The 12,725-nt window shown below is 43.3% G+C and overlaps 1 protein-coding gene across 4 annotated transcripts in view; it reads right to left on the bottom strand.

Moving 5' to 3' along the window:
• The window catches only part of LOC122556264 (nipped-B-like protein), a 547,720-nt gene that overhangs the window by 263,795 nt on the left and 271,200 nt on the right, over positions 1–12,725 (bottom strand). The window lies entirely within an intron of this gene.

A 12,725-nucleotide genomic window follows, 5' to 3' on the forward strand; every position in this document is an offset into this window, starting at 1 on the left:
CTTGGGTAACTGTTTGTGTGGAGTTTGCACTTGCCCCCAGTGTCTGCATGGGCTTCCTCCCACAGTCTCAAGATGTGCAGGCTAAGTGACTGGCCATGTTAAATTGCCCATAGTGTTCAGGTTCAGTGGACTACGCATGGAAAATGCAGGGTTACAGATCTAGTGTAGGGGTTGGGTTTGGGTGGAATGCTCTTCAGAGACTCAACAGGCTGAATGGCCTGCTTCTAAACTATAGGTTTCTATGATTCTAATAAAGGTATTATACATATGCCTTCTTAAGCATTTTATCTATCAGTCCCATTACCTTAGGGACTAATGTACATGTATACTAAGGTCCCTCTGATCCAGTTGGTCAGATATGACCTCCCCCTAACAAAACGATTCTTAAGATTCTTGGTTAAACTCTGCCTCTCCAAGTACAGATTAATTCTCTCCCTCAGAATTGCTTCCAAATGTTTCCCCACCAATGAGGTCAGAATGACTGGCCCGTAGTTTCCTAAATTTATCATTTGCTACCTTCTTGAATAATGGTACCAAACTGGCTGCCCTCCAGTCCACCACCTCTCCTGTAGTCGAGAGAAATTAAAAACTATTACAAGTGCTCCTGCTATTACCTCCCTTGCCTCTTTCAACAGATTGTGATACATCTCACCCAGCCCTGGATATGTGTACACTTTTAAGCCTGCCAGAGACACAGAGGAAGTTCTGAGTAGTAAGTTAACTTAAAGCATATCAAAGTTTTTCTACTTGATTTTTTAACATACATGCATCGTCCTTCTCACTTGTGTACACCAACATACAAAGTATTAATTTGGAACCCTACTACATACTCCAGCTCCAACACAAATTACCACTGTGGTCTTTGATGGACCCTAATTTCCTAGTTGTCCTTTTACAGGTTAAAAAAAAACTTCAAATTTCCTTTATTTTACCAGTCATTATCCTTTCAAGCCCCCTTTCTGCTCTAATTTCTGTTTTAAGTTCCCAAATGGAATACCTAATAAAAGAACTGATCAAACTCTGCAGCACTCTGGTCAAACTAATTTTAAGCACTGTAACAAAGAAGTTCATGGCATGTATTCGGAACAGTTTCGTTCACCAGCATGTTTGACAATCAACCAGAGATCAGATTGCATTAGTTCTGATAATGAATCAGGATGAATGACCTCATGGTAAAGGTACTCCTAGTCAATGGTGATCTGAATGTGACTGAACTTTACAATCAATTTGAAGGGGGGGGGGGGGAAAGAGAAAGACTGGGGGAGAAAGAAAGCATTTTAAACTTTAATAAGGCCAATTTAAGACAGCGTGGAAGTTGGCTGGAATGAACTGGGAAATCCAGCGTAATGATAGATCAGTAAAGACAAAAATGAAAAACAGTCGGGCAAAGATAATTAGTAACCCAACATCCCAGGTTAATGACCTGGGGGGAAAAAGGACTGCAATCCCACCTTGGCAGATTGAGTAATTTGTGGTACAGTCCTACCACAAATTCAACCCAAACTCTGGGACAGATATGTCGATGACACATTTGTAATCATTAAAAACACGGAAATAGAAAAAACACACCGGATCATCAACGCCACACTCACAGGAATCCGATTCACGAGAGAAGAAGAAAAGGATAGCCAACTCCCATTCCTAGACGTGATGGTACAGAGAACACCAGACGGAGAATTCACTACAAGGGTATACAGGAAAGCCACACACACAGACCAAGTCCTAAACTATGAAAGTAACCACCCCAACACACACAAACAAAGCTGCATCAGGACACTATTCAAAAGGGCCACAACACACTGCAGTACACCAGAACTGCAAAAAGAAGAAGAGGAACACCTATACAAGGTATTCGCCAAAAACGGATACCCGCGCAACTTCATCAACAGATGCCTAAGAGAAAGACCACAGAACGAGGACATACCACAACCAAAAGGACTAGCCACACTACCATACATCAGGAGCATCTCGGAACTGACAGCCAGATTACTGCGACCCCTAGGACTCATAACGGCACACAAACCAACAGCCACGCTCAGACAACTCACCAGAACGAAGGACACGATACCCAACATGAGCAAGACGAATGTAGTGTACAAAATACCATGCAAGGACTGCACTAAACACTATATAGGACAAACAGGAAGACAGCTAACAATCCGCATACATGAACATCAACTAGCCACGAAACGACACGACCAGCTATCCTTAGTAGCCACACACGCAGACAACAAGCAACATGAATTCGACTGGGACAACACTACTATCATAGGGCAAGCCAGACAGAGAACAGCCAGGGAATTCCTAGAGGCATGGCATTCATCCACAAACTCCATCAACAAACACATCGACCTGGACCCAATATACCAACCACTACAGCGGACAGCTGAAACTGACAACCGGAAGCGGCAGGGACAGACCACTATAAACACCGGAGGAAACATCAAAGAAGCGCTTCGCAGGAGGCTCCCAAGCACTGATGATGTCGCCTAGCCAGGGGACGAAACGTTTGCAACAAAAACTTCCAGCTTGGCGAACAGAACCACAACAACGAGCACCCGAGCTACAAATCTTCGCACAAACTGGGTAATTTGAAATCAACAACATTCCAGAATTACAAAATAGCCTAAACGTGACCTCTTAACTGTTGATTGCTGTTAAAAACCCAGTTAGTTTACAAATGTCCTTTAGGGAAGAAATCTGCCAACCATGGTTAGGCCCACACATGACTCGAGACCCACAGCAAAGAAGCTGAAGTTGGGGGTGCATGGAGTTTGACAAAGGTGCACAAGGTTACGAGGATTGATAGAAAGCAGCTGTTCCTCTTTATTTGAATGTCAATTACAAGAGGGATTAATTTTAAGGTAGGCAGTTTAGATGGAGATTTGATGGAGATTCCCACTACCTTTTCTCACCCAGGTAGTGGGAATTTGGAATGGACTGCCTGGGAGGGTAGTTCAGGCAGGTGACCTCACAACCTTTAAAAGGGTACTTGGATGTACACATCAAAATGTCATTACATTCAAGGCAATGGGCTAAATGCTGGTAAGTGGCACTTGTGTAGATTTGGCATAACTTTGTCGGTACAGACTCAATGGGCTAAATGGTCTCTTCTATACTTTGAAGTGGTTCACTCCTAGCTGCCCTCTTGACAGTTTAAGAGTGGACAATAAATGCAGTCTTAGTCAGCATGAAGATGACACTGAACTTAGAAATTAGTAACTGTCAGAAGAACCATGTGAAACTCCGAAAGGATATTAACAAGTTGACAGAATGGGCTAATAAGTGGTGAATGACATACAAGGCAGAGAAATGTAGGATGAAACAAAGAACATCGAAAGACAATATAAAATAAAGGATAGGATCCTAAAAGGGCTGCAGGAGCAGAGATACCAGAGCATTTATTTGCACAGATCATTGATTGTGGTAGGACCAGTGGAGAAGGTTAATTAGTAAAGCATTGCATTCTTGGTTTTATTAATAGGGGTATAGAGTACAAGAGCAAGAAGGTAATGTTGAATTTGTAGAAGACACTCGTCAGACTTTAGCTGGAGCATTGTGTACAGTTGTAGATGCAACATTTAGGAAAGAAATGAATGTATTGGAAAGAATGCAGCAGTGATTTTCAAGATTGATTCCAGGAATGAGAAACTTTTGTTATGAGTATAAGAAGTTGGGACTGTTTGCATTGGAGAGAAGGTGGTTGACTGAAATTTGAAATGTCTTCAAAATCATGAGTGGGCTGGATAGAGTAAATAGGGAGAAATTGTTCCTGCTCAAAAGGATCATGAACAAGGGGACATAGGTTTTAAAGCCATTTGCAAAAAAAGGGTGACAAAAAAAACCTTTCTCACAAGGCGAGTAATTAGTGTGCTAAATGCACTGCCTGGAAATGTGGAGGAGGCAAGTTCAGTTAAGGCATTCAAGAGGGCATTGAATGATTATGTGGATGAACGTAGTGTGCCGGGATATGAGTAACAGACAGGAGTTTAGCAGTAGTAACAGAACCAGTGCAGACACAATCAGCCAAATGCACTCCTTGATGGAGAAGTACAGAAAATGCAGAGCAGAACATAAGAAAGCAATTAGGAGAGCAAAGAGGGATATGAAAAAAAAACACTGGTGGGCAAGATTAGGAACAATCCCAAAATATACTTCAAGTACATCAAGGGGAAGAGAATAACCAGGGATCGAGGAGAGCCCATTAGGGACTAAGGGAGAACTGTTTGCATCGAGCCAGGTGTCACTAGTAGAGTATTAAATGAGAAATTAACTGGTCTTTACTTATGACAAGAATGCAGGCTCAGAATTCAGGAACATAGACAGATTCTTGAGCAGATGACATAGGAAGTCAGGTTGTACTGAAAGTTCATAAGTCAACAAATCCTCAAGTCTGGATGAGTTGCATCCCAAGGTGCTGTGGAAGCAAAGGGAAGAAATCTCAGGAGTCCTGACCTAAATTTTTAACTCCTCTTTAGCTAAAGACAAGGTGCCAGAAGACTAGAGGACAGTTATTATGGTAAGATTTTAGTATTCATCGTTAAGGATGAGATTATGGAGTACATGGAAGTGCATGATGAAATAGGCCAAGTCTGCATAGCTTCATCAAGAGGATGTCATGCCTGATAAATCTGAATTCCTTTGAGGAGTTAACAATCAGGTTAAACAAAGGAGAGCAAGTGGATCTAATCTATTTGCATTCCAGAAGACCTTTTGACAAGTTGCCACACAGAAGGCTGCTAAATAAAAGGACAGTCCCTGGGGTTAGGGGCAAGGTACTGGCTTGGATAAAGGATTGGCTGACTGACAAAAGACAGACAGCAGGAGAAAGGAGCCCTTTTCAAGATGGCAGCCAGTGATTAATGAAGCTCCACAGGGGTCAGTGTTAGGACTATAACTATTCACTTTATACATTAATGATCTGGATGGAGGAACCATGAACATTGTTAATAAGCTTGAAGAAGACACAAAGGTAGGTGCAGGGATAGATAGTACTGAGTAAGCAGAGAGGCTGCAGAAGAACTTGGACACAGAAGGCAAAAGAAGTGGCAGATAGAATGCAATGTGCGAAAATGAGAGATTGTGCACTACGGTAGGAAGAATGGATGCACAGACTAATTTCTAAATGGAGAAAAGCTTTGGAAGTCTAAATCAGAAGGATTCGGAATTCTACTTCGGGATCTCTTAAGGTTAACATTCAGGTTCAGTTGGCAGTTAGGAAGGCAAATGCAATGTTAGCATTCATTTTGAGAAGGCTAGAATACAAGAGCAGAGATGCACTGCAGAGGCTGTAATAAGTCTCTGATCAGACCTTATTTGGAATATGGAGAACAAGTTTGAGTCCTTATCTAAGGATGGATGTGCTGGAATTGCAGGAGACCAGCGGAGGTTTACAAGAATGATCAAAGGCTGAAATTATGAGGAATGTTGAGGATTCTGATTCTATACAGGGGAGTTCAGTAGGATGAGGGGGAATCTCACTGAAACTTACAGAATACTGAAAGACCTGGATACAATAGATATAGATAAGGAGGAGGGACTATGACTCAAGGGCACAGTGCCAGGATGAAGTCACAACAGTTCAGAAAAGACAAGAGGAGGAATTTCTTCAGTCAGAGGGTGATAAATTTGTGGAACTCATGGCCTCCACAGATTTCATCGAGTGTATTTAAGGTAGAGACGGATAGGTTCTTGATTAGTAAGAGCATCAAAAGGTTACAGGGAGAAGGCAGGAGAATGTGGTTGAGAAACATATCAACCAGAACGAATGTTAGAGCAGACTTGACGGACCAAATGGCCTAATTCTGCTCCTTGGTCAATTCTGCTCCTATATCTTTAGTTCCACTTTTCAAGAAGGGTGGTAGAGATAACCTAGCAATTTATAGACCAGTGAGTCATATCACTGATAGAGAGTCTATTGGAGAAAATTCTGAAGGAGGAAAGTAATCTTCATTTAGAGAGGCAAGGTTGGAACAGGGTAGTCAGCATGACCATACCAGAAGGATAGATATCTAATGAATTTTGAGATGAGCTAACCAAGTTATGATCAGTCTGGTAAACCTTCACTGCATTCCCTCTCTAGCAAGTGCATCCTTCCACAGATAAAAGAGACCAAATATCCCAGTTATGGTCTTACCGGAAACCTCTATAATTACAGCAACACATATCTACTCAAATCCTCTCAGTATGAAGGCCAACATATCATTTGTCTTCTTTATTGCTTACTGCATTAGATTAGATTAGATTACAGTGTGGAAACAGGCCCTTCGGCCCAACAAGTCCACACCGCCCCGCCGAAGCGAAACCCACCCATACCCCTACATTTACCCCTTACCTAACACTACGGGCCATTTAGCATGGCCAATTCACCCGGCCCTGCACATCTTTGGACTGTGGGAGGAAACCGGAGCACCCGGAGGAAACCCACGCAGACACGGGGAGAACGTGCAAACTCCACACAGTCAGTCACCTGAGGCGGGAATTGAACCCGGGTCTCTGGCACTGTGAGGCAGCAGTGCTAACCACTGTGCCACCGTGCCGCATATGCATACTTATCTTTAGTGACTGGTGTACAAAGACACCCAGGTCTCATTGCACATTCCCCTCTCAAGTTATGACCGTTCAGATTAGAATCTGCATTCCTGTTTTTGGCCCCAAAGTGGAAACCCTCACATTTTCCACATTATACTGCATCTGCCAAGCACCCGCCCACTCACTCAGCCAGTCCGAATCTCACTGAAACTTGTATGCATCCTCTTAATAGCTCACTCTTCCACCCAGCTTAAGCTTAGAGATATTACATTTAATTCCTTCATCTGAATCATGAATATATTGTGAACAGCCTATATGCCACCTTAAACATTTGAACTACCTGCCCTGTTACCTTCAGCAATCTATGAATATGCACACCAAGATCCTTCTATCACCAGTACTTTCCAGGGTCTTAACATTCAACTTTTATTCTATGTCAGGCTGTGATGCACTCCTTCTCTGGCAGCATCATATTTCCTGAGGTAAGGAGATAAAAACTGCACACTGTATTCAGTGTGCAGTCCAACCAAGTTCCTATACAATTAAAGCAGGATTGCACTACTCCTGAACTCAAATTGTTTTGTGAAAATGGCTAACGTTCCATTAGCCTTCCTAAGGGTTTGCAGAACCTGCAGGTTAGCCTTCAGTGAGTTATTGTCAAAGACAGAGTGCCAGAAGACTGGCAGATAGCTAATGTGGATCTACTTTACAAGAAGGGTGGTATAGATTGAGCAGGGAACTGTAGACCAATGAGTCTGACACCAGTGGTAGGGAAATTATTGGAGAAAATACTGCAGGGGAAAAATAATATCCATTTAGGAGACAAGGTTTGTTGAGAGATAGTCATTAGGAAAGCAAGGGGAATAGAATATTGTAATCCTGCTGCAACTGTAGGGAATTTGTGGCATGACAGAAGTAGCATTTTGTACAATTTTCATAGAGGACAGTTTGACAGGATAAATTGCTGAAAGGTTGTTTCCTCTGTGGGGAAATTTAAAAACTAGGAAGCACAGTTTAAAAAATAAAGAATTTCCCAAATCAAACAAAAAGACATTTCTTCTCTTCAGGGACTATTAGTCTTTGCATTTCCAACAAATGCAGTGGAGGCTGGGTCGTTGAATTTACATTAAATGCCAAGTAATACAGATTTTTAATTGACAACGTTGGGGGTAAGCAAAGAGAGACAGGTAACAGCAATATTAATGCCACTATCTGAACAGCTGTGATTTTCTTGAATGGCAGAGCAGGCTTGATGGGTATCTGTAGAATTCACTGGCAGAGCCGTGGAGGCCAAGCCATTGAGTGGATTTAAGACAGACCGACAGATTCTTGATTAGTAAAGGGATCAAGGGAAGGCAGGAATATGGAGCTGAGAAACATATCAACCATGATAAAATGGTAGAACAGACACAATAGACCTAAGGTTTAATTCTGTTCTTCCATCTTATGGTCTTAGGTTCCAAAAGGTGTATTCCTTCTCTTTTTATAATCTCTTATCTTAAAATTTGAAATAGAAACAGTAAAAGCTTAAAAACTCAATTAAGCCAACGTCTGTACAAAGTCAAACAGAACAAACATTTAAGGTCCATGACCTTTCAACAGAGCTATGGTATTAGCTATTGTCCTTGCTCCATGGTATCTGAATAATTCCAAGCTTTTCAAGCTTTATTTCAGATTTACAACATTTGTAATATCAGTTTTGTACACTTGTACTAAGCCTTCAATAAGCAACCTCAATAAATTATAAAGCAGCAGCTTCTTTAATGGCACAATGAAGGCAAAGAAACTAGTGCCTGCAGAATTATACAGAAACAGTAGAGGGAGCCCTTCCCCTAAAATTCATCAAGGGGAACAGGAGTAAAGATTTCCTCCTGCAGCCGTATAGTACCTTGGTGAGAAATTTCAGAACACCAGGTTATAGATAATTTGGAAGTACTTGTTTCACAGCACTGCTCCTTCATCAGCTAACTAGTGGAGCAGGATCATGACACAGAATTTACAGCAAGAGATCACCGTCATGCAGTTAAAACGACATATTGCACAAACCAAGGTTGCTGTTAAGTCTTTCATCTTTTGGAATGGGTTGCAGGTTTCCGTTCATTAATATGTAAATCCCAGAACTTCTTATAAGTCACATTCTCAAGATAACTTAGGGTTGTATGAAAAAAGTGACATTGCAGTTCAGACAATGTATTGAAGGTGTGAGGTTAGAGTTGGTCTGTATACCAACCTTGAGTCAGACTTGTTCTATTTGCAAAGTAGGAATTTATAAAATCTCACATAGATTGACTGTCTACAGTTTGTGTGCATTCTGAGCGAAAATAGAACGCATCTACATATACAATCCTGCAAAAGCAAATTCATCCTATAGACACTAGATATGTGTGTGTCTGTGTGAGCACGCACATGCAAGTGGAGGGAGAGGGGGACGGGGAGAGATAGGGCAAAAGGGGTGGGGAAGAGAGAGAGGGAGCAAAAGAGAGCACACGCATGTGTTTGCATGCATGAGTGATGGAGCTTAAGCCTAACAGAGGGTATGTGGTAGGTGTGAGTACACACACTAACATACTCACACATTCACACAGAGCCCTCACACACTCTGGCACACAAACACCCTCTCTCAGGCTTACACTCCATCACATTCATGCAAATGATCTACCAAGCATGCACACAAGCAAACACACCATGTGCACTCTCACTCACACACACACACTTTCACATGCACGCACACAGACACACGTACGTATGTATGGGGTGAACTTGCATTTGCAGATACATTCTATTTTTGCCCAAAAAGCAAACAACCTACAGGCAGTCATAAAACATAACAGTACAAGTCCTTCGGCCCTCGAGGTTTTATTTTTATTAGATTCCCTACAGTGTGGAAACAGGCCCTTCGGCCCAACCAGTCCACACCGACCCTCCGAAGAGTAACCCACCCAGACCCATTTCCCTCTGACTAACGCACCTAACACCATGGGCAATTTAGCATGGCCAATTCACCTGACCGGCACATCTTTGGACTGTGGGAGGAAACCCACGCAGAAACGGGGAGAATGTGCAAACCCCACACAGTCACCCAAGGCTGGACTCAAACCTGGGATTCTGGTGCTGTGAGGCAGCAGTGCTAACTACTGAACCACCATGCCGCCAAGTGGAATCAATTCATCCTACACTATTCCAGTTTTAACCATACGTTTATCCAATGACCATTTAAATGCCCAAAATTGGCGACTCTACTACTGTTGCGGGCATGCCACTCCACGCCCCTACTAATCACCGAGTAAAGAAACTACCTCTGACACCTGTCCTATATCTGTCACGAGTCAATTTAAAGCTATGTTCCCCTCGTGCTAGCTATCACCATCGGAGGAAAAAGGCTCTCACTGTCCACCCAATCTAATTACCTTATACGTCTCAATTAAGTTACCTCTCAATCTTCTTCTCTAACAAAAACAGCCTCAAGTCCCTCAGCCTTTCCTCATAAGACCTTCCCTCCATACCAGGCAAAATCCTAGTAAATCTCCTCTGCACCCTTTCCAGAGCTTCCACATCTTTCCTATAATGTGGTGACCAGAACTGTACACAACACTCCAGGTACAGCCACAGCAGAGTTCTGTACAGCTGCAGCATGACCTAGTGGCTCTGAAACTCAATCCCTCTATCAAAAAAAGCGAACACACTGTACGCCTTCTTAACAACCCTATCAACCGTGGCAACTTTCAGGGATCTACGTACATGGACACAGATCTCTCTACTCATCAACACTACCAATAATTTTACTATTAACCCAGTACTCTGCATTCCTGTTGCTCCTTCCAAAGTGAACCACTGCCTTAAACTCCATTTGTCACCTCTCAGCCAGCTCTGCAGCTAATGTCCCTCTGTAACCTGCAATATCTTGCGATACTATCCACAACTCCACCGACCTTATTGTCATCTGCAAATTTACTAACCCATCCTTCTATACCCTCATCCAGGTCATTTATAAAAATGACAAGCAGCAGTGGCCCCAAAACAGTTCCTTACAGTACACCACTAGTAACTAAACTCCAGGATGAACATTTGCCATCAACCACCACCCTGTCTTCTTTCAGCTGGCCAATTTCTGATCTAAACTGCTAAATCACCCTCAATATGCTGTGGTTCTGTTCGCGGAGCTGGAAAATTTTGTTGCAAACGTTTCGTCCCCTGGCTAGGCGACATCATCAGTACTTGGGAGCCTCCTGCGAAGCGCTTCCTTGATGTTTCCTCCGGTATTTATAGTGGTGTGTCACTGCCGCTTCCAGTTGTCAGTTTCAGCTGTCCGCTGTAGTGGTTGGTATATTGGGTCCAGGTCGATGTGTTTGTTGATGGAGTTTGTGGATGAATGCCATGCCTCTAGGAATTCCCTGGCTGTTCTCTGTCTGGCTTGCCCTATGATAGTAGTGTTGTCCCAGTCGAATTCATGTTGCTTGTTGTCTGCGTGTGTGGCTACTAGTCTAGTAGCCTGCTTCTCAGTATTCTCGACAACATTGTCTTTTTCCAGTCAGAATACTGACGAAAAATATTCATTTAGCACTTCCCCTATCTCCTTGGACTCGCGCCCAGCTTCCCAATACTATTTTTAATTGGCCCAAATCTTTCTCTCGTCTTTTCTTTTACTCCTGATATATGTATAGAAAGTTCTAGGGTTTTCTTTGATGCTATCCACCAATTACCTCTCATGTCCCCTCCTGGCTCCTCTTAGCTCTATCTTTCAGTCTTTCTTAGCTAACTTGTAACTCTCACGTGCCCTAACTGAGCCACATCTCATCCTAACATAAACCTCCTTCTTCCTCTTGATAAGATACTCAACTTCTTTAGTAAACCACAGATCCCTCACTCGAACACTTCCTCCTTGCCTGACAGGTACATACTTCTCAAGGACACACACTAGTTGTTCCTTGAATGAGCTCCACATTTCAATTGTGCCCATCCCCTGCAGTTTCCTTCCCCATCCTATGAATCCTCCGGGTGCTCCGGTTTCCTCCCACAGTCCAAAGATGAATTGGCCATACTAAATTGCCCGTAGTGTTAGGTAAGGGGTAAATGTAGGGGTATGGATGGGTTGTGCTTCAGCGGGTCGGTGTGGACTTGTTGGGCTGAAGGGCCTGTTTCCACACTGCAATGTAATCTAATCTAATCTAAATCTAATGAGTCCTCAAATGTCCTTTCTGCCACCATAATACTGTCCTTGACGAACAATGCCATACTACCCCCTCTTTTACCACCTTCTCTGTTCTTACCAAAACATCTAAATCCCGGAACCTGCAACAACCATTCCTGTCCCTGCTCTATCCATGTCTTCGAAATGGCCACAGCATCAAAGTGCCAAGTACCAACCCATGCTGCAAGTTCACCCACCTTATTCCGGATGCTCCTGACATTGAAGTAGACACACTTCAAACCACCTTCCTGCTTGCTGGTGAACTCTTGCAACCTTGAAACCTCATTTCTGACCTCACTACTCTCAATCTCCTGGACACTGGAACTACAATTTAGGTTCCCATCCCCCTGCTGATTAAGTTTAAATCTCTTAGTTGAGCAAATCTCTTCCCCCGTCGCCCCCAAAAGATATTGGTACCTCTCTGATTCAGGTGAAGACTGTCCTGTTTATAGAGGTCCCACCTATCCCTGAATGAGCCCCAATTATCCAGGTATCCAAAACCCTCCCTCCTGCACCATCCCTGTAGCCACGTGTTCAACTCCTCTCTCTCCCCATTCCTCGCCTTGCTAGCGCATGGCACAGGCAACAAACCAAAGATTAAAACTGTTTGTTCTAGCTCTAAGCTTCCACACTCACTCCCTGAATTTCTGCCTTAAATCCCCATCCCTTTTCCTACCTATGTCATTGGTGCCTATGTGGACCATGACTTGGGTCTGCTCCCCCTCTCTCTCAAGGATCCCAAAAACACGATCAGAGACATCACGGACCCTGGCATCTGGGAGGCAACGCACCAACTGAGACACACTCTCGTTCCCATGGAATCTCCTATCTATCCCCCCTAACTATGGAGTCCCCAATGAATAATGCTCTGCTCCTCTCCCCCTTCCCTTCTCAGCAACAGGGACAGATTCTGTGCCAGAGACCTGTACGCCATGGGCGCTTACCCCTGGTAATTGACCCCACCCCTTTGCCCCACACCAAAAATATCCAAAACAGTATGCTTGTT

The sequence above is a fragment of the Chiloscyllium plagiosum genome, unplaced genomic scaffold (genome assembly GCF_037043375.1).
Source record: "Chiloscyllium plagiosum isolate Xiang-an unplaced genomic scaffold, Cpla_swu_hap1 HiC_scaffold_2, whole genome shotgun sequence".
Classification (NCBI taxonomy): Eukaryota; Metazoa; Chordata; class Chondrichthyes; order Orectolobiformes; family Hemiscylliidae; genus Chiloscyllium; species Chiloscyllium plagiosum.